The sequence below is a fragment of the Sturnira hondurensis genome, unplaced genomic scaffold (genome assembly GCF_014824575.4).
Source record: "Sturnira hondurensis isolate 20B ecotype Veracruz unplaced genomic scaffold, ASM1482457v3 Scaffold0016617, whole genome shotgun sequence".
Taxonomy (NCBI): domain Eukaryota; kingdom Metazoa; phylum Chordata; class Mammalia; order Chiroptera; family Phyllostomidae; genus Sturnira; species Sturnira hondurensis.
In genome coordinates, this window is record NW_028089248.1 from 1,751,820 (window position 1) to 1,777,784 (window position 25,965).

A 25,965-nucleotide genomic window follows, 5' to 3' on the forward strand; every position below is an offset into this window, starting at 1 on the left:
GAGGCTCATTATGCAGTTGGGTCACATGCCCTATGCATTTTAATGAATGAGTCAGGGGACAGACTCAATTTGAAAGAGGAATTGCAGCTCTCAGGCTGGGTGAAGGGCTCTCAAGGGATGCTCTGGTAGCCTGGATAGTACAAGGCGAGGCAAGAAGGAAGCTATTTCCATTTAGAGAAAAGAAAGAGAGGTCTGAAGAAGGAAGGTCAAAAAAGGCAGGGAGGAGACGGAGGGAAGGAGGGAAGAAGGAGGGAAAAAGGAAGGAAGGAAGGAAAGGAGGGAGGGAGGAAGGGAGGGAAAAAGGGAGCAGAAAGAACAGCTTAGATAGAGTTCAGAAAGTTCTGGAACAGACACTACCTGCCAGACACTCCCTTGCCTGTCACTTACTGACCCCAAAGGCTGAGTGCTTTGCCAGGTGCCGCACTAAGCACAGAGTCTCAGGCCAAACGAGACAGGGGGGGCCTCCCCCAGGAGGAGCTTGCCTACAACCCCGTCTGGGCGTTGCACTAGAGTCACTGCAATAGGGGTTGAATTCGGGAGATGGGTGGGCCAAAGCAAGGGGTGCTCGGACCCCAGCCCATGAGCCTACCCACGGGAAGGTGGGGTCCCCAGGATGATGGTCAAGGTCTGCCATTTCTTAAGCGCATCCCATGTGCCGACTTGGGGTGAGCGTCCCACAGTTAGCGTCTCCTCGAACCCTGGGGACAACCCCATGGGGCAGATCCTGCGACGGCCACAGTTTTTCACAGACGAGGAACCCGAAGCAGGGAGAGCAGCTTGCCCAAGGTCACGCAGGGATTTGAACTCAGGGCCGCCTGCCTCCACAGCTCTTGGCAGCTCCGGGTGCTGCCGTCAGCCAGCCACTGGATGGGGAATGCTGGGGAAGGCCTTTCCCTTCCCAGGCTTCCTTCCAAGAACACTCTGAACCCCCAGGAGGACGGGGTTGGTGTGAATCCAGATGCAGTCAGCGCCAAGCAGCCTGGGAGCTGAGCGGATCTGAAACCTCTCCGAGGGGGGGCGGACTGTGTGAGCCGGAGAGCCCAAGGGCAGCGAGGGGAGGAAGGAAGCGCAGCCTCGCCGCGGTCAGTTGGGGCGGCGTGCCTGTTCCCAGCCTCCACGCCACAGAACACTGGGCAGCAGATGCCGGGCAAGTGCGTGTGTGGGAGTGAGACACCCTCAGATGGCAGGCAGTGTCACCGAATTACTCAACAAAGCCACCTCGGCTTTGAACTTTGAGCCAGGCTCTGCTGGAACAGGGCTTGGGGGTGGGGAGGTGGCGCTCACCGCTGGGAAGAGGATGTCTGCCACCCCCCCCCACCACCCCCAACTGGGAGAACATGACCTGGGAAGAAGCCAAGAACTGAAAAGCCGCTGCCCTCCCCCCGCCACCCCCCACATCCTCATGAATTTTTACAGCTGGAGAGAAACAGCAATAGGCACACAAACACAGCACCACCCAGGGGGGGCTGGGCTTCGCGCTGGAGGGAAACGCAAGGCCACCTGCCATGAACTCGGACTGTACTCGGGGACAGCCAGCTCTTCCTGAGCGATTACTACGTGCCAGACCGTCACACCCATTATCCCCCCGGAATCCCCACTGCCTCCCTGGGAGGGAGCTACTGCTATTCTGCCCATTTTACCCGAGGAGAGGCTCCTGCCCAAGAGAGATGGAGAGTAACTTGCCAAGGTCACAGGTTTTCCCAGCTTCTGGTTTCCCCGAGGAGGGACTTTCCCCAAACGCGTCTTTTGTCTTTACTCTCACTGCCCATGGCAATGGAATGACTTATCTGATTTGAAACCGTGGGAAGGCTGTCCAGGGGGACCTGCTCCCCTCCGTCCCTCCGGCTCGGCGAGGAAGGCGATTCTGTTCTCACACTAAGCTCCGGCCTCCACACTAGCTTTAGCGATTATGCAGGTGGTGCCCTGACTCCCTGCCATTCCTGTGTCTGTTGGTCAGCACGTTCAGAACCTGGATGTGGTTGGGGGGGGGGGGGCGGGTACTATTTTTTGGAAAGCTCTTTGGAGATCCCAACACTCCCACTCTGGCCAAACCACCCCCATCCGACCCAAGGATTCTGCTCTCTTTCCATCTTGGCAAAGGACACTCTTGGCTCCTGAACCAATGTCTCTCGGGGGAAAAAGTCAGCCCCTACAACTAACACTGCGTCCTCCCCCTCCCTCCACCCTCCCCCGTGTTTTGGACTGGGATGTTTTCTGGGAAGAGAAAAACCAAGTCATGTACCCAGCTTCTCGGTGCACAGGGAATCAATCAGTCATGAGGGTGTCCCTGGAGCAACAAGGGCTTGGCCGATGTACCCGCTCTTTCCCTTGCCACCTGCCGTCAGCAATGAGAGTCTGACCCTCCCCGGCTGCTGCCAGGCTAGACAGTTTACTCTGGGACAAAAGCTGGCAGCTGAGTCAGACCCCACGGCAGGCCGTGACACCCCACACAGCCCAGTTTCCAGTTCCAGCGTGGTGGCCAGGAAATTCAGAGCCAGCATGTCTCTGGGGGCCCAGAGGCCAAATCCACATTCCTGAGCTGTGTGACTGGGGGCAAAGCCTTCCTCTGCTCCGTGCTCTGATTTCTTCATCTACCAAATGGGAACATAATACCTGTCCTCTGTCCTCCAGGACCGCTATGAGATTAAGTCCATAGAACTTACTTGCAAAGGAATAAAAAGTCCTCCATGAGAAAGAAAGGGAAGTACCACTCCATGAGCTTCCATAATGCCCCCACAGATGTACTACACATTTAGAGGGGACATCATCAGTTCTGTCACCAGCCCTGTCCCACCTTCATCTCGGTGACCATGCCCAAGCCCCTCTGCAGTTTCCTTCTAGAGAACTGGCCCTGTCCCGACCCCTCGGTCCAGGTAGATCAGTGACAACAGAGGATGCACAGGAGTACCCCTCACTGTTCTTGACCATGGCTGTTGGGGGGGGGGGGCGAGGTCATGTGACCAGGGTAGAGTCTCTGAGACATCGCTAGGCCTTCTGAGAACAACATTCTGTCTGGACACCCTGAAAGGCTACAGGAACTAAAACTGATGCTGTTATCTCGTTACCACCCGAACCTCCAAAGTACAGGTGAAACCCAAAAGATGGAGAGAAACCAAGGTCTGGTTTTGACGTCCGATCCCTGAACCCAGCCACGTCTACCTGCGATATTGTGATTTATGATAAGAAATATACATTGGATGCTCATCCACAGTTCCTGGTTCAAGCTCCTCAAACCCTACGTATGTTCGTAAGGTACATTTTCAAAAGCACCAAAGGATGGGGCTGGTTTCCCCGAGGACTAATCATGTGATTAGAGGGCTGGAGCTTTTAGTCCCACGCCCCTGACCTCCAGGGAGGGAAGAGGGGCTGGAGTTTAAGTCCCATGGCCCACGTCAGTGAATTCAACCATCCTGCTCCATCGTGGCGCCTCCTCTATAAAACCTCCCAAACCAGGGGCGTCGGAGAGCTTCTGCACTGAACACAGGGAGCTGTGGGGAGATGTGGACTCTCCTTTCTCCTTCCCCACACCTCGCTCTCTGCATGGCTTTCATCCGGCTGTTCCTGTCAGACCCTTTCATCATAAACCAGTAAGTGAAGTGTCTCTGAGTTCTGTGAGCAACTCTAGCAAATTAATCCAACCGAAGGTGGGACTGTGGGACCCTCTGATTGACAGCTGATTCGGTCAGATGCACGGGTGACAACCTGAACTTGCAATTGGGTTGTGAACTGTGTGTGTGTGTGTGTGTGTGTGTGTGTAGGGGGGTGGGGACAGTGTTGTGGGACCGAGCCCTTAACCTGTATGATCTGACACTTCCTCCAGGTAGGTACTGGCAGAATTGTGTTGAATCGTAGAACACCCAGCTAGAGTCTCAGAGAATTCCTTGGTGATACGGAGCCCCTCCCCCTTCCCCGAGCACACTGGAAATTGGGTACAGAGCCCTCTTACTAGAACCCCTGGACATGTGAACTCAAGGTAAGACCCCAAATTCTCTTTTTAATCAAAAGCATCTTAGGCTGGACTTTCTGTCCCTTGCTGCTAAGGAAATCCTAATGGAGAGGGCATTATCTCAATCTCCCCAACAATTACGAGGTAAGAATTGCGACCCCCCCACGTGATAGACCAGGAAGAGAACCGGAGGCAGAGAGAAGCTATGTGATGCCCGTAGCGGAGGTGGGGTTTGAATCCACTCTGCGAGGACTTGGGAACGAACTGGAACCTCCCACTCATAGGTCCACGGCACACGTCAGTCCACGGCGGAGCATCAGCTGAGAGTGAAGTGCCCTGCTTCCCCTGCAGCCCAGGGCTGAGGGAGGACATCCTTCTCTGCCCCAAGTGCCCTCTGCCTGGAAGAAAAACACCAATAGGAGGAGGAGCTCTGTCAGCTCTCACGGGGCTTACACTTGACGCCAAGGGCCGGAGGGGCTCAAAATGGTGCAACATCATCTCCTCCTTCTAGGGACTGATGTTTCAGTGTCTTCCTGTTAGATCCCACTCTTTTCTCGGAAGATACTGGGTTCTGGTAAAAAGCAAATACAGTTCAGGCCCCACAGGGCTTAGAACCTGAGCCGCTACCAGTCATGACAGTTTCGTAGGAATAACGGTTTGGGGGGGCAGCAGGTGCATGGTAGGAATGGTGGATACAATGCTCTGGAAGGGGGGACAGGGACAGCTAAGGACTAGGGAAGTTTCAATGGATTAAGTGAGCCAGTCAGCCATAGAAGCTTGAAAATGGGACAAAATACCACAGTTATCTGGGATGTGCTTCAGAATAACACTGGGAGGGGAAAAGTGAGCGGAGATGGAGAGGAAATAAGATTGCCCACGAGTTGATCATTGGTGAGGCCAGGTTACGAGCGCATAGGGTTTATTTTGTCTACTTGAGTATATGTTTGAAATTTCCCATAGTGATTTTTAAAAGCGTGCTGAATAATTTTGAAAACACGTTTTGCGCTTTATTCGCTGCAAAGCCCTTTACGCTTCTCTTAGGTGCACTTCGCAAATGATTTCTCCCTATTTTAAAGAGGGTAAAACCGAGGATCAGAGACGCTCAGTCCTTTATGCCAGGGAGACTGGAGAGTGTAACCTGCGTCTTCCAACTCTCGCATTGGAAGTGAGTCAGGTGCAAGGGGCAGCGGAAGCAGGCTAGGCAGCCTCTGCTTGATGGAGAGCGGACAGGCAGGGATGGCTGACCTGGTGAGCCAGTCCTGCCCACTTCCAAGTCTTGCCTGGAGGCAGCCAAGCCTCACTGGTGTGGCACAGACCCTCATAGGGCCTCAGGAAGTTGCTGAGTGCACAGTGGAAAGCTCCCAGCCACCAGCTTCACGAGCTCCTTGGTAGTTAAGAAAACACTGAGTCTCGCTCAGCAGGCTCTGGACCCTTTCATGGGCATCCTGAGAATTGTTGCCTGAACATGTGGGTCTGATAAAGGGAGACCCACGTGGGCTTCCCTGCCCCCTTTCCCATAACTATTTCCTCCTCTCCCCTTGAAGCTCTGGGCGTGTAGCTGTTCTTTTCTTCTCTTTCCTCCCCGACATATGGATTCCCAGCTCCTATTTCAAACTCAATTGCTCCTCAGCTATAAACTCCCCAAAGCTCTCAATTTCCTTTTTCCATTGCTCATTCTTTCCTAAAGTGCATGAAAAAGCCTCTCGTAGCTTCGTTCCAATTTCCTTATTTATGAAAGGAGGGCAAGAAGAACCGTGATCTCCATGATCGAGTCTAAGCAAGGCCTGATTCCTTCCCTAGGAGAATGGGCCTCTCAGCAACCTGGGAGATCAAAGCTCACCAGGTGTGAGAAAAAAATTGCGGGAAAGCCGGGTCCCCCCAAGCACTCACTCCGCAGGAGGCCAGTGACAGGGCCATGGCTCCCTTTAGCAGGTTGCCATGTCCTTCTTGAAAGTCACGACTGGACTAGAAAAAAAGGGGAAGTCCTGGGCGTGATCCCAAAAGGTTACTGCTGACGTGGGAAGGTGTTATCTGGAAAGGAATGGGTCTGTGCCTGCCCCTTGGCTGGAGGCCGAGAATTTCCTCATGATCCCACCCATATACCCTTACGGGCAGGAGGAGCCCAGCCCTCAGCCCTGAACTACTGGACACATCAGCATCACCTGGGGGCAGGAAGGAAAAGTGGTCTGATGCACCATCAGGGGTCTGGGGGACAGAGGGTCCTCACGCAGGTAGAGGCTACAGACCTACAGGTGCCTTCAGGGGCCTAGCAGGTAACACAAATGGCCTGAGGGGGTGGGTGAGGTGACGGAAGGCAGCGGACACTGGTCTCAGCCCCCAGCCCGAGGAGCAAAGGGGGGTAGGCCATGGTGGGGACGGGAGACAGCAAGTCCTCCCTGAACGGGGCAGCAGCCAGCACGCTGCCCTCTGGTTTCTGTCGGGGAAGAATGTGCCCCCCCAAGGCTGCCAGATTACCCATTTTTCCAAGTAAGTGCAGATCTGAAACATCCAGGAGGTCTCTCACTGTGGGGACGGATTTAAATGAAAAACAGCACCAAGGCTGATGTTACGAGCAAAATCAAATTGGTCTAGCTGTGTGCCTTCGCCTGGGCACCCCCGTTTGCAGCCCCGATGGAGGTGGTGATGGAGGTGGTGCCGGGACAGGAGGCCGGAGGAGGCCAGATGACGTCCCGGTGTGAAAGGTCATCAGGGAGGCGGGGCTGCTGGCTGCTCCCAGGCTCATACTCCATGCAAAGGCTTCTGTCATTTTATCTCGCTGTGTCAGCTGCCAGTTGGGCCCTTACCAACCACCCTCCCATCCCCTTCAGAAATTCTCCTTTTCTCCAAGGCCAGTTCACGTGGCCGGCTCAGAAGCTTTTCCCCGGATAAGGCCAAGGTGTCACTTTAGACCCTGGCCACCTTCCAAACAACTTAAAATTCACCCACCCATCCAAGAATTAAGTCACCTGTTCTTTTCCTTTAAAACATTTTTTTAAATTGATTTTAGAGGAAGAAGAAAGTGGGGGGGGGGAGGGAGGGAGAGAGAGAGAGAGAGAGAGGGAGGGGGAGAGAGAGAGAGGGAGGGGGAGAGAGAGAGAGGGAGGGGGAGAGAGAGAGAGAGAGGGAGAGAGAGAGGGAGAGAGAGAGGGAGAGAGAGGGAGAGAGAGGGAGAGAGAAAGAGAAAGAAAAGCATCGATCTGATATTCCTGCATCCATCCATTGCCACTTTTCTGTACCCTGACTGGGAATCGAACTTGCGCATACCAGGATGATGCTCTGACCACCGGAGCTCCCTGGCCAGGGCCCCTCTTTTCTTTCACACTCAGCAAAACCGTGACCAGTAATTCCACGTAGTTAAGTAGCTCTTTTTTTGCTCCCCCCAAAACATATTGCACTTTGAAGACAGCTTCTGTTCCTCATCTCTGCGTGAGAGAGAGAAATAAGAGGGAAACCAAGGCAAGGAGTTGGGAGCGATTTGCCAAAAAACACACTCCCTTGGCAGGATCCTGGTGCACTGGCAGAGCCAGGCACTCAGCTATTTTTAAAAGCTCGGGTGCTTTCCTGAACCGTACATAGTAAAAAATAAGTAGAGTTTCCTTCCAGTCGTGCCATAGAGCGCAGACAGAGATGGAGGGAGGTTTTGGGCCAAGGTATGATAATTGACTCCTTCGCTCCGGCGTTGCCTGGGTCCTGCCAGTTAGATCCCTTTGCTGTCACAGTTCGCCAGAGACAGGGAATGAGAAAGGCGAGTGGGAGGGGATGACCACAGGAGGCCTTTCCGAGGAAGAGAAAGTAGGGGGCAGAAGTGGCTGCCGCCAGGAGGGTGTGAGTGTGGGCCTTTGGGTGTGTGTCCTTCGTGTGCTCAGTTGGTTGCAGGCCACTTTGGCAGAAGGAGAAGTAGTGTCTCTATACTCCAGTAAATACGACAGTCTCCTAAGAGACCCTTTATGGCTCCAGTCTCTCTCTTCCCTCTCCCCAGCACACTGTTGCTCTCCACGGAATCAGTGTATATTTATTGAGCCCTCTTCTCGGTATCTGGCACTGAGGTTCCGTCAGTGGGCCACAAACACCCCATCCCGGTTCTCGGGGGGTCCACGGGTTAAGAGGGGCACAGACAGTGAACTGCAGTTCAGTGTGATAAGCACTCAGAGAGGGGAAGTGGGCCTAGAGGGGCCAGCAGGGGAAGGGTGGGGGGAACCTATTCTGGAGGGAGGGAGACCTCAGATCTGGAGGATGAGTAGGAATTGGACAAGGAGAAGGAAAAGTGAGTGTTTGGGGCAGAGCAAACCCCATGGACCAAGACCTGGAGGTAGCGTTCCCTATAGCATTTGCTGAAAATCTGCAGTTTGAGCTAAGGTAAGTTCCATCCTGCAGAGGACTTCAGGGGGGTTCTGGAACCGAGTGTGGAACTGCTAAAATAGAAAGAAGCAGCCCAACACGGAGCCACTTGGGCTAAGGCCCATGGCAGCAAATTGAGACTTAACGGCAGTATCAGCTGTCTCAGGAAGGTGACCTTCAGCCAGTCCATTTGGAATTACCTGGCCAGCCCTAGTGAGGTCCCCTGCGTGACAGGCCCCAGCCCTTCCCCCAAAGGAAGGTGACCTTGCTCCGAACGATCCACTCTTGGTTAGAAACTTCTTTTTCGCTCCCTCTTCTGCCTGCAAAAGCCTTCCATTTTCTACAGCTTCTGCAAGCTCCTTTCTGCTTTCTGGATGGGAGGCTGCCCAATTCATGAGTGGTCGAATAAAGCCAATTAGATCCTCAAATTTACTTACCTGAATTTTGTGTTTTTTTTTTAACAGGACCGATGTGGCAGTCGCCATTAAGCCAAGGACGAGAACCTTAAAAAACCATTGTTCTCACATTTCAACTGCCCGGTTATAAAAGCATTGACAATGTTCTTCTGTCCTTAGGGAACTCAGAATATGGGATGGAGGACCGAGTATTCCGGGGACCCCATGAAATATAGTCCTTTCTCCTGATAAAGGACAGACACAAACACTAGGGTGATGCATAGAACCCAAGACAAACTGACTTTTAAATTATAATTTACAGAGGACAGAGAACACCCATACTTTTGCCCCTGCGCTTTCTCTCTCAAACACACATATACACACACACACACTGGCCCAGTGAACTAGGCAGCGTGTTAGGGTATTTTTATATTCTTTTTCTCCCAGAGGAGGAAACTGAGGGTCAAACAGGAAGCGCATCCAAGGTTATTGGCTCATTCATCCATTCATTCATTCACGGACTCAGCAAACGCAAACAGAGCACCTGCTGCAGGCAGATGTGTGCTAGGCAACTGCTGATACAGGGGTGAATAACACAGACGCTGTTCTCCCTACTCATAGGAGCCAGGGTTCAAAGCCTTGCTTCCCATCTCAGTCCCAGCGTCCTTTCCAATACACTGACCTGCAGGCTGAATACGCCCTCTCTGTGCTGTGCTCCAGTGGCGGCTGTTTGCTGCCCCCTGCTCCGATCCCCCCAAACTTACCCTCGAAGAACAACAGCACAGTTGCTATGCGCATGGACCTTCAAGACAAGACGCAGACCCAGATATCGGCTGAAAGTCCCTCCCATTTGGAAACCGAACCCACCGAAGGCCGTCCAGGGCCTGGTTTCTCTGAGTCAGTGGGAGATTTCTCATTCCACCTCCAACCCCAGTGCCGGCCTGGAGCAGATAACTGTGCAACCCTGACCTTCTGCAAGTGTTCCCTCCAAACGCTGTCTTATGAAAGGAGGGATGAGATCAAAGTTCTTTCAAAGCAAAAGGGGACTGATTGAAGGGGAGGAGAAAGCAGGGAGTGAGCAAGGGAAGAGACACAGGACATTTGTTTTGACACAGGACATTTGTTTTGTCCCCTGCACAGCTCTGCTGTGAGCCCAGTCTGCCCAAGGTCTGCGAGGACTGGCAAACCGAGTCCCTCAGAGATGATTGGGAGGGGCCGGTGGCCGCAGCTCCCCAGAGCCTGGGCAATGTTATTTCCTGGGGCAGAGCAAGTCACAAAGGATGAAAGCTGATGACTGAATGTCTGGGGCAGGGTGGGAGGCCTCGCCAGGAGGCGGGGGGTGGAGCGGTGCAAAGGGAGGAGGGGTGGAGACTTGGCTGGTTTTGCACAGACAAATCTCTTCATTTTTCCAGACTGGAAAAAGCTGTTTGGGCTGCGCACATTTGCACAGAGTCACGGTATTTACTACGCTTCCTGGCTCAACAGATTTCTTTTTGTCATTCAGTCAAACGCAGCTTGTATTTTTCATAGCCAGAGCCGAACAGACCGTGGGGGCTCTTCCCCCTCGTCGTGTTCAAAAACACATCACGACTAATTCAAAACGCCCAGCTCACACGGGCAGCAGGAGTGGGTGGGGGGGAGCTGGTTGGAGATAAAGACCCGTGTTTAGACAAACAGCACCTCCTCCTCGGAGGTGTTTAATGACACTCCTTATTTTCCTAACGCACACTGTGCTTTGCGCAGCCAGTAGGAACCAACTGCTCTCCTAAAAACTCATGCCCGCATCGTGTGCAAGTGACCCTCGGTCACCTCTTCCCACGGCGGTGTGGGCCGGGTTCAGGGCAGTAGGATGATCGTTTTTTAAGTGCTTCATAGTAATTTTTTAAAATCCCTCTGTGCCCAAACAGGCCTATCCAGAGTTTACTTCCAGCAGTGTTTCTGGCCGGATGTCAGATTAGAAAGTTAGGTGTTGAACCCCTGGATGTGAAGACAGGAGTTCAATCCAACACACATTCCTTGAGCACCTACTATGTGCAGGGCACTGTGCTAGGGGTAGAAGTATGCAAGCTGACCCAACTTAGCACGCACTTTCCATTTTTAATAGCAAGCGGCCTGTGAGCCCAATGGCATCTCAGCCAGTGGTAGCATTTCAGACACGGGCGAGGGGCCGGGTCAGTAAGAAAAGTCTTTGGGGAATGGGAAGGGGAGAACATTCCCAGGCCCCCTCTCCTCACACTTCTTGGCTTCCATGCATGTAATGCTGTCCAGGCCACCACACTGAGCCGCGGTCACCCAATCTTGCCAAAACAACCTCCGAGTCCCGCTGCCTGCGTGTCCCAGATAGGGAGCCTCATCTTCAGAGATGACATAATGACATATTCAGGCCACTTCTGGCCTCTCTGGGCAGGAGGACCATAAAGAAACAGACACCCCTGGTGATGCAGGTGAGTATCACCTGATACGGTGGGATTGAGCCTTTGACCTTCTCCTCTTCTTGGGGTGGCAAAGCACGAGGTCATCAGGCATTAATTTAAAGAGAGAGAGGACCCACAAAGACTTCTCCTCAAACCTGCTTGTGAGCCAGGAGCCAGGGGACGTTAGAGGAATGGGGGTGGGTCTCTGGGGGTTCAGGGGAGCCGGGAGAATTCTCTATAGTTCGAGTTGTCTGTGCCAGGGGTAGCTCAGTATTTTTTTTCCCTTTTCAAAGACCACTATGGGTTTCCTTTCCAAAGTGGAAATGCAGGATGGAAAAATGAGTTTCAGTTGCTATGGTAATAGCAAGTTGGCTGGGACCTGCAGGAGCCACAGCTGGAATGGAATGGTGGCCCAGTGACAGAGGGGGCTTCCGGCTGGCGACAAGACAGCAACAGGCTTTATCAGGGAGGAGGAGGAGGAGGAAGGGGAGGAAAGAAGAGAGAAAGGGAGGCAGACTGCGACGGCAGACACTGCAGCCTCTGAACTCCGCAGACATTCGGAGTGACACAGAAGTGTGTGTGTGTGTGTCCCCACAGGCCAAAGGAAAAAAGAAGCAAAATAAATCCAATGCCTGCGAAAAGAACAGAGTCTCACTGGTAGGCCAAGAAAGGTCTGTCAGTTGAATGACGGCGGGGAGAGAGGCCTCCCATTTAGGAGCCATCCAAGGGCTTTCGGGAAATGCCTGAACAGGGGGTGGAACCTCGTACTTTGCACCCCCTCACCTTTTGTCCTCATGCAACTTCTCCAACTGAGACTGATGTGGGCCTGAAACACAGCCAGCGAAATCTCCACGGGATTGGCAAGACAGGGGGCGGGTCCACTGGCGGTGCTCCTTCATCTGCACCTCTGGGTAACTGTTTCTGCTCCGCATGGAACGTCTCCATGGCCCTGGGCTCTGAGGTCTTCTAACCTGACGCTTGGAAGGGCTCTGATGTTCTCAGCATCACCATCATCATCACAGGGAGAAGCTTTGATTAGGCCTTTGTGGACTTCGGGTTTTTGCTGGAGCCCTCAGCAGCGGCCACTGGAGAGAATATCACGCTATTCCCACTCTTACCCCCATGAGAGAAATCACCAGGCCCTGTCCTCCCAGCCTAGGGGGAGTGAGTGGGCGGGGGACCTCACATTCATCAGGGGACTGAAGGTTAGGCTTTTGACACCATTCAACCCGATTCCTGTTTATATATGCTTTCCCCAAGAAACAATGAGAGGGCCATATAGCTTAAATTTACCAACATTCTAGTATCACATTTTTGTATTTCTTCTGTCTTGTTATAAATATATATATACATATATATATATATATATATATATATATGTATATATATATTGTTGTAATTTTTTCAATATAGCAGGTGTTTTAAAAAGTGGAAGAGAGAGCAAAGAAGAATAAAATACCTAGGAATGCACGTAAGCAAGGAGGTACAAGACTCAAACGTGGAAAACTGCAAAACATTGCTGAGAGACATTTTTGAAGATACAAATAAATGGAAAGATACCTCATGCTCATGGACTAGAAGACTTAACATGAAGAGGTTGATACTATTCATAGTGATCTACTGATTCAACGCCAGCTCCATCCCAATTTAATTTTTTTTTGCAGATACAGAAAGACCTATACCAAAATTCACATGACATTTCAAGAAACCCCAAGATGCAAAACAATAAAAAAACTAAGCACCAAGTGGGAGGACTCAAGCTTTCTTATTTCAAACTTACTACAAAGGTAGAGTCACCAGAACAGGGTGCTTTCGGCATGTTGACAGACGTGTAGACCAACGGGACAGGAGGGACAGCCCAGAAGGAACCCCTTGCACGTGTGGTCAGATGGTTTTCAACAGGGCGCCAAAGCCACTCCACAAGGAAAGGACAGGTCTCTCAACGAACGGTGCTGGGAACACTGGGTACCCCCATGCAGAAGGGTGAAGCTAGATCTTACTTTATACCATATGCAAAAATGACTGAAATTGGATCCACGACCTAAGCACAAGATCTAAAACGATAAACTCTTCTCAGAAAACATAAAAGAAAAACATGCTCACGGTATGGGACTTGGCAATGATCTCTTGGATAGAACACCAAAAGCACAGATAACAAAAGAAAAAACTAGATAAATTGAACTTCATCAAAATTAAAAAAAAAAAACAAACCAACCCAAACCTTTTGTGTATCCAAGGACATATCAACAGAGTGAAAGGCAGAGCGAAAGATTCTATTTGTGAAGCATATATCTGATAAGGAATTAATACCCAGAATATATAAAGAACTCCAACAACTCAACATCAAAAGACGGAACGACTCCATTCAATGGGCAAAGAACTTGATAGACAGGTCTCCAAAGAAGATGGACAATTAGCCACCAAGCACATGAAAGATGGTCACCATCACTAGCTACTAGGAAAATGCAAATCAAAACCACAATTGCCACCCTACCAGAATGGTTATTACTAAACAAACACAGAAAACAAGTGCAGGCAAGGATGTCGGGAAATGGGAGCCTTTGCACATTGCTGGTGGGGATGTCAAACGGCGCAACCACAGTGGAAAACAATATGGCGACTGCTCAAGATATAAAATATAGAATTATCTTATGATCCAGTAATTCTGCTCAGGGCATATGCTCTCCAAAATTAAAAGCGTGCATAGCAGTGTTATTCACAATAGCCAAAGGGGGGAGCAACCCAAGTGTCCGTCCACAGATGAATGAATGACCTAAATGCGGTATATGGAAACAACAGAATATTACTTAACCTTAAAGAGGAGGGAAATACAGACACGTGCTACAGCACAGGTGAACCTTAAAGACAATACACTCAGTGAAATAAGCCGGTCACAAAAAGACAAATATTATACAATGCCACGAATGCAGGTACCCAAAGAAGTCAAAATCATACAGACGGGAAGCAGAATGACAGTTGTCAGAGGCTGGGGGAAGGAAGGAATGGGGTGGATGTGGAAATGAAGGAAACATCGAAACCAACTGTGTCGTGAACATGGAGTTTCACTTGAGGAAGATGAAAAGTCTGGCGGTGATGGCGGCGATGGTTGCTCGTACAACGATGTAGTCGTATGCTCACTGCCAGTGAGCACTTAAAAATGGTCAAAATGATAAGTTTTATGTCATGCATATTTTACCATAATCGAATATATAAATAGGCTTATAGTTATATAAACACACACACACACACACACACACACACTCTGAAGTGACTTGGGGTCAGCCTTTTGACCTCTGAGGTGCTCCGCCCCCACAGGCTATCCAGTTAGGCCCAGTCAGCACCCAGGATATGTATGGCCTTCCCCCGACTTCCTTCATCTCGCTGAGACTCACCGCAGGTGCAGAGACCACAGCTGGGTGTGGGGAGCCGAGCGTGTGCAGGCGCAATAGAATGATGAGCAAAGACGAGGATAGTTGGGGGGCAGGGGACAGTGCACCTTGCTTGTCGCGGGGTCTAAAGTGATAAGGGCTGTCAGACAAGAGTGAGCAGGGCCGGGGCTCTGGCCATTTGAGGGACAGGAGACTTCTTGCTTGGCTGTTGGGCGATGTCACAGAGGAAGTGGTGTTTTGGGGGGTTGAGGAAATGGGGATGTGCAGATGTGTGAACCGTAGGTGGGCACTCTAGGTGGTCGTTTGTGTGGCTGGAGTGTGGTGTGACGGGGTGGCAGGAGCTGGGGGAGAATGCTGGGTGGTTGGCAGGGGAGTGGAGGAGACCAGGGAGCAGTGACACGAGCAGAAACATCGGCCATGGGAGCCTGTCGTCTGGGAAGGTACGCAGTGTAAAGGCAAGCCCAGTCTTGATGGGCAACTTCTGGAACCAGATCCAGGCTGGCAATAATAACTTCTATTTCTAGGGGATGCATTATGTGCACTGCATTCAGTAACCCTAAGTGTTAGGTAGCAGCACTAGCCCCATTTCCAGCTGAGAAAACTGAGACCCACGTGGTTCAGCAGCTTGTGTTCTTGAACACACAGTGGCCAGTGACTGGTGGAGCTGGGACGTGAGCCCCAGCCTACATGGCTCTCAAATGCTGACACCTATAAGAAGTGCCTCAGGCCCTGGCTGGTGTGGTTCAGTGGATTGAGCGCCAGCCTGCAAACCACAGGGTAGTTTGATTCTCAGTCAGGGCACATGCCTGGGGTGGGGGCCAGGTCCCAGGTGCGGGGTACATGAGAGGCAACCACACATTGATCTTTCCCTCTCTTCCTCCCTCACTTCCCCTGTCTAAAAATAAAATGAATAAAGTGTTAAAAAAAAAAAAAAGAAGTGCCTCAAGACTAGTTCAAAACAAATCTCATTCCCAGTGGACAGAGCCAGAATACTTTGAGCAATAAAAAAATAAAGCGGTATTGGATTATAACCCAGAGTCTAAAATAAAATCATGAGTCTATATACTATTATAAATATAAATAAAAATAATATATAGGAGAAAGAGAAGAGCCAAATCTCCCATGCAGAAGAATCCCAAATAAATTATGTAAATACTCTACCCCAAAGGAGGGGGAATAGAAATCCCCACTTCCTTAAGTGTGGGCTGTACATACCGACTTCCTTCCAAGAGAACCGTATAGAACTGGGAATAAAGTGACTTTATAGTGGAAAAATTGGACAAACACCACCTCAGTCAGGCGATCAAGGTCAGTGTCAAAGGCGGCAAGTCACGTTGGCATCACATACTCTTGATACGATGTGATGAAAATGGCATCTTCCTTCTGTGGTCGGCCTCTACAAAACTCATAACCCCAGGCCAATCCTGAGCATAACAGTGGGGCATTCTCTAACATACCTGACCCTTGCTCAAACCTGTCAAGGTCACCAAAATAAGAGAATTTGGGCCTTGGCTGGTGTGGTTCAGTGGACTGAATACCAGCCTGCGAACCAAAGGGTTGCTGGTTCGATTCCTAGTCAGGGCACATGCTTGGGTTGCAGGCCAGATCCCCAGCAGGGGGTGCACAAGAGGCAACCACACATTGATGTTTCTTTCCCTCTCTTTCTCCTCCTCTCTCTAAAAATAAATACATAAAATCTTTTTTTAAAAGATTTTATGTATTTATCTTTAGAGATGAAAGGAAGGAGAGAAGGAGAGAAATATCAATGTATGGTTGCTTCTCGTGAGTCCCCTGCTGGGAACTGGCCCGCAACCCAGGCACATGTCCTGACTGGGAATCGAACCGCGATTGTGTGGTTCGCAGGCCTTCACTCAATCCACCGAGCTACACCAGCCAGGGCTAAATACATAAAATCTTTTTAAAAACCCACAAGAAAATTCAGGTACACTGATACAGCTAACAGGACCCTAGGGAGACATGACAACTAAATGTGATGGGCTCTCCTGGATGGGGTCCTGGAACAGAGGAAGGACCCTGGGTAAACACTGAGGAAATCTGAATAAATGACGGGCTTTAGTTACCAATAAAGCATCAATCTATTGGTTGGTTAACCATAACAAATGCATTTGTTAATAATAGGAGAAACTCAGTGTGGGATGTATGGGAACTCTGATATCAATTCAGCGTTTCTGTAAATCTAAATTGTTAAAAAAAAAAAGAAGAAACAACCAGTCCATTGAAAGCAAACAAACTCCTGGGCTGACCCTCAGTCCCCTGGCCCTCCGATTTGCCTTTGCACAGGTGTTAACAGTGATGCACGAAGCTGGCCCCTCTGCCACCCTGTTGATGGACTGCAGAGAATCAGTATCTCTAGCTATACCTTCTGGGAGGAAGACAGTTCACGCCAAGGACACCATCTTGGTCCTAGGTCCAAGGACACCAGAGGGTATGCCTCTCCTCCTTCAGGCTCCCTGAGGTTAGAGACCGGGCCTCACTCACGAGACTGGCAGCCTTCCCGCCATGAGAACTGGGTCTCCCCTGTCCGACTCGGCAGGCCCCTGAGCACAGGGCCCACTTTTCCTCTTGAGAAGCTCAAAAGGGGGCTCTCTCAGTAGCCCCGAGGACCACGGACTCTCTGTATACATTTGATCTTCCTTTTTAGGAAGTCAAGGTTCTTTAAACAGGTGGAAAGAGAGGCCACATACAAAATGTACTTTTTTAAGGCAGCTAAAATGTCTGGGTGCCCCAAAATAACCAGACTCCTAGCTCTTTAGTTAAGCATAACCATGCTCGTAGGCAGCAAACTCAATGATTTGTTGGGTCTAGTATCTGAAGCTTCCTCTCCTGGCCCTGGTCCCCCCAGGCCCCAGGCATCAGGCCCCAGGGTTACCTGAATGATAACAGCAGTAACCATTTACAACTGTGACGCAGCCAATTCTGTCAAGGAATGAAATCCAACATCCCAGCAAACTGCTTCTTGGTGGCAAGAAGGTGTTACTGGGAGGTACAGGCCAAGGCGCCCCACAACTTGGGGAGACCTATCGGTGGAACCCACGCACAGCGTCTGTGATTGCTGATCTGCAGAAGGTCTTAAGGACAGGACAGGATGTGGCCCTGGACAGAGCAGGAAGAGGGAGGCCTGGAAATCAAATCAAGACTTCACAACGAATTAAAAAAAAAAAGAAAAACACCCACCCAGCCAATTGTATTAACATAAGCGAAAGGAATATTAGGTAGAGAGGAGCTCAGAGAAAAAGGAGTCAGAAAAGCAGGTCTCGGAGAGTCGGCCTCGTGCCCCACGTGGTCCAGAGTCGGAGGGGATCTGGACAACCGAGCCCTACAGGAAGCTCAGAGGCTGGCCAGAGCTTCCCGGAATACTCTTCTTTATTTATTTAATTTTTTACAATTTCATTTTTCTATTTTTAGAGAGAAAGGAAGGGAGGGAGGAAGAGAGGGGGAGACATATCAATGTAAGAGAGAAACATGGGGAGGATAAAAAATGGTATAGGAAACAGAGAACTCAAAGAACTTGTATGTACAACCCATGGATATGAACTAAGGGGGGGGATGCTGAGGGCTGGGAGGCAGGGAGGGGGGGGGGAAAGGGTGAAAATTGGGAAAACTAATAGCATAATCAATAAGAAAATACTTAAAAAAAAAGAACATGAATGGGTTGCTTCCCCGGGGAGTGAACCCAGGCACGTGCCCTGACTGGGCATTGAACCAGCGACCCTTCCCTTTGTGGGAGGACGCCCAACCGACTGAGCCACACCAGTCAGTAAGGACAACAAGGTTGGTCCAGGGAGCAGCAGGAAGGCCAAGGTGTGGTAATGGATTAGTCATGTCTACCATGAGCACAGAGATAGGGAAGCAGAATAGCAGGCTGCTTGCCTTTCTGGACCCTTGGATCCCCCAGAGGCTATGAACATCTTAGCCCATCCCGGCTGTTGAAAATCACGTCTTTTGCTCACCTTGTTTAGATTCCATGAATACCAACCTTCTAACGAGAAGCTGGCTTTCCTTTTGCTGCGGGGGGGGGGGGGGGGGGGGCCATGCNGGGGGGGGGAAGCCTATGCTGACGCACTGACCTAAAAGATTCCAGGCTGCTTCACGGTGCTTCTCCCTTCGTGATTTAATATGTCTGTGGTCTGGCTTCCTCACCGGGCTCCTGTGAATTTGGTTAGTCTGTCCCTTTCAGCCTGATTAGCAACATGGGCATCAAAGGCGCTCCATCGTCCCCAGCCAGGCAAGCGCGAGCATCACCCGCCTCCAGCCCCGTGAAGCTGGCTGTGAAGGGTTCTCTCTCCGTCACCAGCCTCCCCCTGGACATCACTATCTAGCTGCTCTTTGCCACGTCAATCACTCCAACCACAGCCTATTTACCCTGAGCCCGGAATGAGCTGTGGGAGGCTTGCAAAAAAAAAAAAAAAAAGCTACAGCAACAAAAATAACTTCTTAAGTTCTGTCGAATAAAAAAGGGCAAGGAAGAAAGAAACGCTTGGGGGAAGACGCCAAGAACATGTGACAGAGAACAAGCTGGCAATGCGTAAACCAGAGCAGGGAAGATCCGTGAGGGCCAGCGCTTCCTGACATCAGGTATCTGAAGGACTGGAGCGAGGGCAAGGGAACACCTTTGTTCTCCGGGGCTCCAAGAGAAAGCCAGGCCATCAACGGGCAGGAGAGCCAGGGGGACATTTTGGCTAGCGGAAAAAAAGAGGAACCTCTTAAAGCAGTTTTCCTCTAACTCAAATGTCACCTTCACCTCTTTTTTTCCTTTTTCGAATGTATGAGAAACAGCGTGATCCTTCGATTAAGAGCACGGACTCTGGAGCAGGACCGCCCGGGCTCCCTTTCTGGTTCCGTGTGTTACTACGAGCCAGTAAGTTTGGGCCAGGTGGGAACTTCACTTCCCCACGCCTGTTTTCTCGGGCAATAATAGGACCTACCTCAAACAGCGCTTAACCTGTGTGGATGTGGTGAGAAGTAATTAAATTACACGTGTGAAGTGCTTAGAACAGCACCCAGCATACAGTTAGTGCTCAATTAGGGCAGTGATTATTATTTTTTGTTATATTCTCATACCGCTATTTAACATTTCTCTCTATGGAGACACATTATTTTTTAGTTGTATTTTTCTTTTTCTTTTTTAGATTTTATTCATTTATCTTTAGAGGGGAAGGGAAGGAGAGAGGGAGAGAAATATCAATGTATGGTTGCCTCTCGTGCATCCCCTGCTGGGAACTGGCCTGCAACCCAGGCACGTGCCCTGACTGGGAATTGAACTGCAATTCTTTGGTTTGCAGGCCCGCGCTCAATCCACTGAGCGACACCAGCCAGGGCTTTAGTTGTACTTTGCAATTACAGTTGGCATTCAATACTGTTCTGAATTAGTTGCAGGCAAATAGTGTAGTGGTTAGACAATTATATACTTACAAAGGGGTCCCCTCAACATTTCCAATACCCACCACACATGAGTATTACAATATTATCGGCTATATTCTCTATGCTGTACTTTACATCTCCACGACTATTTGTTCTCCCACCTATTGGTGCGTTCATTGGTTGACTTTTTAAAAATTTATCCTTAGAGGGGAAGGGAAGGAGACTAGGAGAGAAGGAGAGAAATACCAATGTATGGTTGCCTCTCACAGGTCCCCTGCTGGGAACTGGCCTGCAACCCAGGCATGTGCCCTGACTGGGAATCGAACCGCGATCCTTTGGTTCCCAGGCCCACCCTCAATCCACTGAGCTACACCAGCCAGGGCTCATTGGTTGATTCTTACGTGTGTCCTCATCCAAGAATCAAACCCTCAACCTTGGCGTATCAGGGCAACACTCTGAGCTACCTGGCCAGGACTCCTCCATGGTGACTATTTTGTAACTATGAATTTGTACTTCTTAATCCATTCACTTTTTTTGCCCAGCTCCCCACGGCACACCCCCACTCTGCCCACCTCTGGCAACTGTCAGTCTGTTCTCCATATCTGTGAGTCCATTTCTGTCTTGTTTGTTCATTTATATTGTTCTTTAGATTCCACATATAAGTGGAATCATATGGTACTTTAAATAGCCACATTAGTTACATGAATTCATTTTTTTTAGAAAACCTTTATATCATTTTGCAAGTGCAAAGCCAGTAGTGCTCGCCAACGGGAAGGTGGAAACTGTGCAAACGAACGTCAAGCAAAGCAATGTTACTGAAATTTCAGCTCCTGTTGTCAGTTCAATGCCCCGAGTAGGAGGACTGCTGTCTTTTCTATAAAGAGGAAGACAAGCAAGTCTTGCGAGAACACGCTGGTGCTTCACTGAGACTCCTTTTGTTGTCAGAAGGAAGAGCCTGGCAAGTTCAAGGAAGTGCAAGGCCAGCGTGGCTGGAGCCCCGTGCTGGGGAGAGGGGCCGGAGCAGGGCATCACAGAGACGGTTGAAAAAGGGAATGCCTAGCCCTGGCTGGCGTGGCTCAGTGGATGGAGTGCCCGCCTGCAAACCAAAGGGTCGCTGGCTCGATTCCCAGCCAGGGCACAGGCCTGGGTTGTGGGCCAGGTCCCCCAGGTGGGGGCATGCAAGAGGCAACCACACATCAATGTTTCTCGCCCTCTCTTTCTCCCTCCCTTCCCCTCTCTCTAAAAACAAATAAATAAAACCTTTAAAAAAAGACACTTAAAAAAAATAAAAGGGAACACCTGTCCTATGCAGGACTCTATGCCACAGCAAGTCACCGCAAAAAGCCCCCATCGACACAGCACACTAGAAAGCCATCGGAAACACTTCCTGGCCCACAGGTACTCATGAGCAACCCCCAGGGGTCACCTCCAGTTTCCTTTCTGTCTGAAGGCATTTCCTGGCCCTGGGATGTTTACTGCAGATAGTGTGCAGAAGTGATCAGAAGTACATGTGTGTGGCCAGCAATGCTCCCTCGGGGGAGGGTCGGGAGGCCAGGAAACAGCCCAGCAGTGTTGCCTCTTTGGGGGACACCCAGTCTCTCCAAGGGTCCTCAGAGGGACTGGTAGCTCACTCCTCAACGTGCTTTTTACTGGCTTTCCTCCCTTTCTGGGTTCACGTCATTCTCACTGAGTTTTCTGGGATCACCTCCCAAATAAGTTCCTGGCACCCGAACCTTGCTTCAAGACCTGCTTTTGGGGAAACCCTAACTAGGGCGCAGTTTAAACTTCTGGCAATGAAATGAGATGCCCCGCAAGCCAGTTCCATGTTCTTGCAGCATTCAGCCAATGGCCGGTCAGCTTCCATAGGGATTGAAGGCCCGGGTGACCAACCAGGTGGACATTTCTTCCATAGTTTTCCGGCCCTTGGGTTCTAAATCAAGTCAGCAAACTACAGTCCACAGGCAGTCCAATGCCTGTTTTTATACAGCCTACGAGCTAAGAACAGTGTTTATACTTTTACACGGCTGAGAAAAAAATGGAAAGAACAACATTTTGTGACCCAGAAAAGCGATACGAAATCCAAATATCAGTATCCCTAAATAAAGTTTTATTGGAACCCAGCTATGCTCACTTGTTTCCATATGTCTCCAGCCACTTTCACTCTATAACGGCAGCTTTGAATATTTACAGCCGAAACCATATGGTCCACAAAGCTCAAAATATCTCCTACTCGGCCTCTTGTGAAAAAACGTTTGCTGGTTCCTGTTCAAGATCATTGTTGGGCAGGGACAAGAGGCAGATTGGGACCTGGTTGCTTCATGGATGGGGAGGCCCAGCGCCACCTAGGACTTAGGGGATGCTTCGGACCACACCTCCCCATTTCCTTTTTCTGCCTTTCCGTGACCTCCTTCATCAGTCCTGCCCTCTGCAGGTACGAGGACTCTTTCACTGAGGCAGTCATGTGTTTACCAGGAATACGTTTATTTTTAAAAGGACATGAGAAATGTTCTCCACACTGTGCCCGAAGCGGGGGGGGGGGGGTTCCATCCATGCTTGAGGGCGTCCTTCTGCAGCCCCTCAGTCATGCACTGCCCCCCAGAACGACCAAACCAGCCAAACCTCCAGCCCGGGACCATGTCTCACCATCTCTGACCAACACACAAAACATCTGATTAAGACGGGAGGGGAGGGATGCTGCCTACCAGCAACCGATGGGAAGTCATTTAAGTGCATGGAGCATCCGTTGCATCATCTGTCAAAGGCGGAAAGGATCCCGCCCAGCCTGCCAGGGTCACTGGGCTAATTGGATGAAATGAGAGCTGCCCACGAAACCCAGTGCCACCAGGCCCCAGCCACTCCCTCCGGAATGTTATTGTCCGGTGGCACCTCCGCTCCCACCCTACTCCCTGCACATCTACTCCTTGAGTTATCTGACCTTGCTAAGCTTTTGGCTACCTCTGGGACTTTGCACGTGCTTTTTCTTCCGGAGACACCCTTTCCTCCTCCCACCCCAGCCTGGCTGCTCCTTGGTCTTTCTGACCCCTCAGCCCAAGGCAGGCCCCTTCTGTAAACCTCTCCATCTTTATATTTGATTCTTTCATTGTACGTGCAGTCTGATTACCGGTGCCTCTCATTATTCACGGCAGCTCTGTTCTAGAGAGTAGGCGTGAATGTGGAATTAGCTAATCATGAATGAACCATTCGTCGCTCTTAGGGAAAATACAGGGTTAGATTTCTGGAAGTCTTGGGTCACGTTTTCATCGACAGATCGATACCTAATCTTGTTTTATGTGTGTTTCTGTTTCAAGATGCCGTACTTAATATATATTGTTCCTTCCTTCACCTTGAACTCACGACCAACCAGACTACCACTCCTGCCTGAACAAAACTCACCTGACGCAGATTCCCAAGCAAGGCCCATCACTGCCTTTCTGTGCGGAGAGACGCTGCACAGCACTGTGCCTGGGAGCGATTTTAAACAGCGAAATCACCCAAAAGCCCCAAAAGAGTGAAAACTAGGGCACTGGAGTGACCACAAGGACGGGTGCTGTCTGACAGAGAAGGCAGAGTGTCATCTCATCTGAACCTCAGCTGGGGACATGCGTGTTGGGTGACTCAAATTGGCTGCCACTCAACGCACACCCACAAATGACTGCGAAAGTGCTAATTTGGGGGTTACAAATGCATTTTAACAAGTCAGAGGATGCGTACCTACAGGATCTGTGGATCCTGAGGGTTCCCTGTACTTTCTCCCGGTTTTCTCATTCACTGGAGTGTGAGTTCCCTGGGGACTGGTTTACCTCTGGTTTTGTAGTTTACCATTTTATCTCTAGCACCTGGCAGACTGCCCGGCACACAGTGGGCTCTCACTGACCAGTACTTGGAGACTGAACAGATGAGGCGGTTTGGGGAAAGGGCTTCACTGGCGGCAATGAGAGCTGGTGTTTGTGGAGGAGCCTGCCCTGTGCTACGCGTTCTCTGAGGTCCCTGAGCCAACCAGGGAAACAGCAGATGACGGCACCTTTGTACGTGGCTCTGGGGTCAGACTGCCTGGATTCAAACACAGGCTCGGCCTCCCAGCATTATGCAACTCCGAGCAAGTTCCTTGGCTTCTCGGAGCCCCAGTGCAGTAATTACAGTCCCGCCTCGTAGGCCATGGTGAGGAGTCAGTGTGACGATACATAGAAAGCATCTAGCGCAGCGCCTGGCACAGGTACGCCCTTAGCAGACATTTAACTTTTATTGTTACCAATTCCAAGAAGCTGAGGCTATCATACCCATTTTGCAGATGAGGAAACTGAGGCTAGAGCGGCTCAGTGAGTTCTGGAGGGTCAAAAAAGGAAGGACTGGTGCTGGGGACACAGCCCATCCTGGTCACCACTTGGCTGTAATAGATATACAGGGTCTCCTTTATTAGTAATAAGGACCCTTGCTCTGGCTGCTTAGCAACATTAACCAAAATGATGAGGGCGGCTCTAGCCGGTCCCCTGGACTTCTGAGGGATCAGAGTAAGGAGACACCCCGCCACACGCTCCGCCATGAGTGTTTTCTCTTATCCCACATCAGTGTCTGTCTGCTGTCTGCCCACTTCCAAGTTGAACCCTTTCAAACCAGCCCCATTGGGAGGGAGGGTGTGGGTTTGTTATCTGGGGTTTGACAGCTCAAAGACGGCGGAGATATTTCCTGCTTAAAAGGCACATTACAGAAGAAGAAGAAAAGATGAAGAATCAGCATTCTGGGCCACCACAAACGTCCTGGGGTTTTCTCCTACCCTTTCCACTAAGGGTCCTCACCCTCGGCTGCTCCTAGGAATGCTTGGAAGCTTTTACATATCCAGATGCCCAGGCCTAGACCCAAACCACTTCTATCTGAGTTTCTAGGGCTTCAGACTTTTGAAAAATAATCCCCCAGTGATTTCAATGTGCAGCCAAGTTTGAGAAATGGAGCTTTGGAGCTTATCAGCACTCAGCGGGAGTCGCTCTGGGCACCAGGAGCTGCTTTCTCCTCCCAGGACTTGCTGCCCGGCGCTTTGGGCATGCTTTCCAGAGGATGTTTATGTGGAGCGACCTGGTGTTCGCTCTGCCCCTAGGCCCAGCTTGCAGACTGCGGTCTCCGGGTCCCGGTCCGCAACAGCACGTGTGGCCGCTCCGACTTTTCTCGTTACCACGGCCGACCGCACGCTGGGCTCGGCGGCCGCCACGCCGCCCACCTCAACCAAGTTCAAGGGAAACGCCCGGGGCTCAGGGATCCTACCTTGGCTGCCGGCGCTGCCCTCCAGTCCCCGGAATCCTCAGGCTCAGGTTGGATGTGTCGCTGGGCTCCGCTGGCTGTCGTCTCTCCCTGCGCCGAGAGGCGCGCGCTGGAGCGCAGCGCCACCTAGTGGCCGCGGGGCGGCCGTGCGGCGACTGGGGCCAGGAGGTGAGCGCTAGGTCCCGGGCGCAAAGGCAGCCTCGGCTTCCCACGTGGGTGCTTTTCCAGCAAGCTCGGAACCCGGGCGCAAATCCCAGCCGGGCGGGAAACACCTTCACTTTCTGGAGGGCACTGGGATCCGAGCGTGCTCCTTTCTCTAGGGGGCACGGAGGAGCAACCAAGGTCCTGATCCCGGCCTGGGATCCACCTGGGATATTCCTTTCATCCTCAAGTTTTCAGTGCGCCCCAAATTGGCATGGCGTTTCTTTGAAATACGCCAGGAACGCGAGAGCACGCACGGGACTGGGTTTCTGTCAAGCCCGGGAAGCATTTCCCCTACCGGCAACCCTTTCCCCTTGCCGCCGTGCGCCCTCCAGTCTCTGGCTGACCTCTGTTCAACACCCGGTCAGAACCTGTGTCCAGTCTGGAGACGCAGTCAGGCCCTTAGGCTCTGGCAACCCGGGTAACGCTTCTCACCTGGTCAACACCGACTTTCGTTTGGCTGGGGCGTTCCTGGCACCGCACCACATTTAGCATCCCTGACTCCTTGCTGCTAAAAGCCAGTAGCCCCTCCCTAGTCGTTATAGGAAGTGGGTGGGGGAGGGGTATTAGAAGTGCCTTCAGCTGAAGAGCTGAGAACCTGTTAGCTAATAAAGATTCAGGCGACAATGAAGTGTAGTGTCCAGGGGACG

At 51.0% G+C, this 25,965-nt stretch overlaps 1 protein-coding gene across 1 annotated transcript in view; it reads right to left on the bottom strand.

The window, feature by feature from the left end:
- The window catches only part of CHD9 (chromodomain helicase DNA binding protein 9), a 169,511-nt gene extending 144,315 nt beyond the window's left edge, over positions 1-25,196 (bottom strand). Inside the window, exon 1 of the mRNA XM_037066316.1 lies at positions 25,118-25,196. The gene's annotated coding sequence lies outside the window, so the exon portion shown is untranslated. The remainder of the gene's footprint in view (positions 1-25,117) is intronic.
- Between the last annotated feature and the right edge of the window lie 769 nt (positions 25,197-25,965).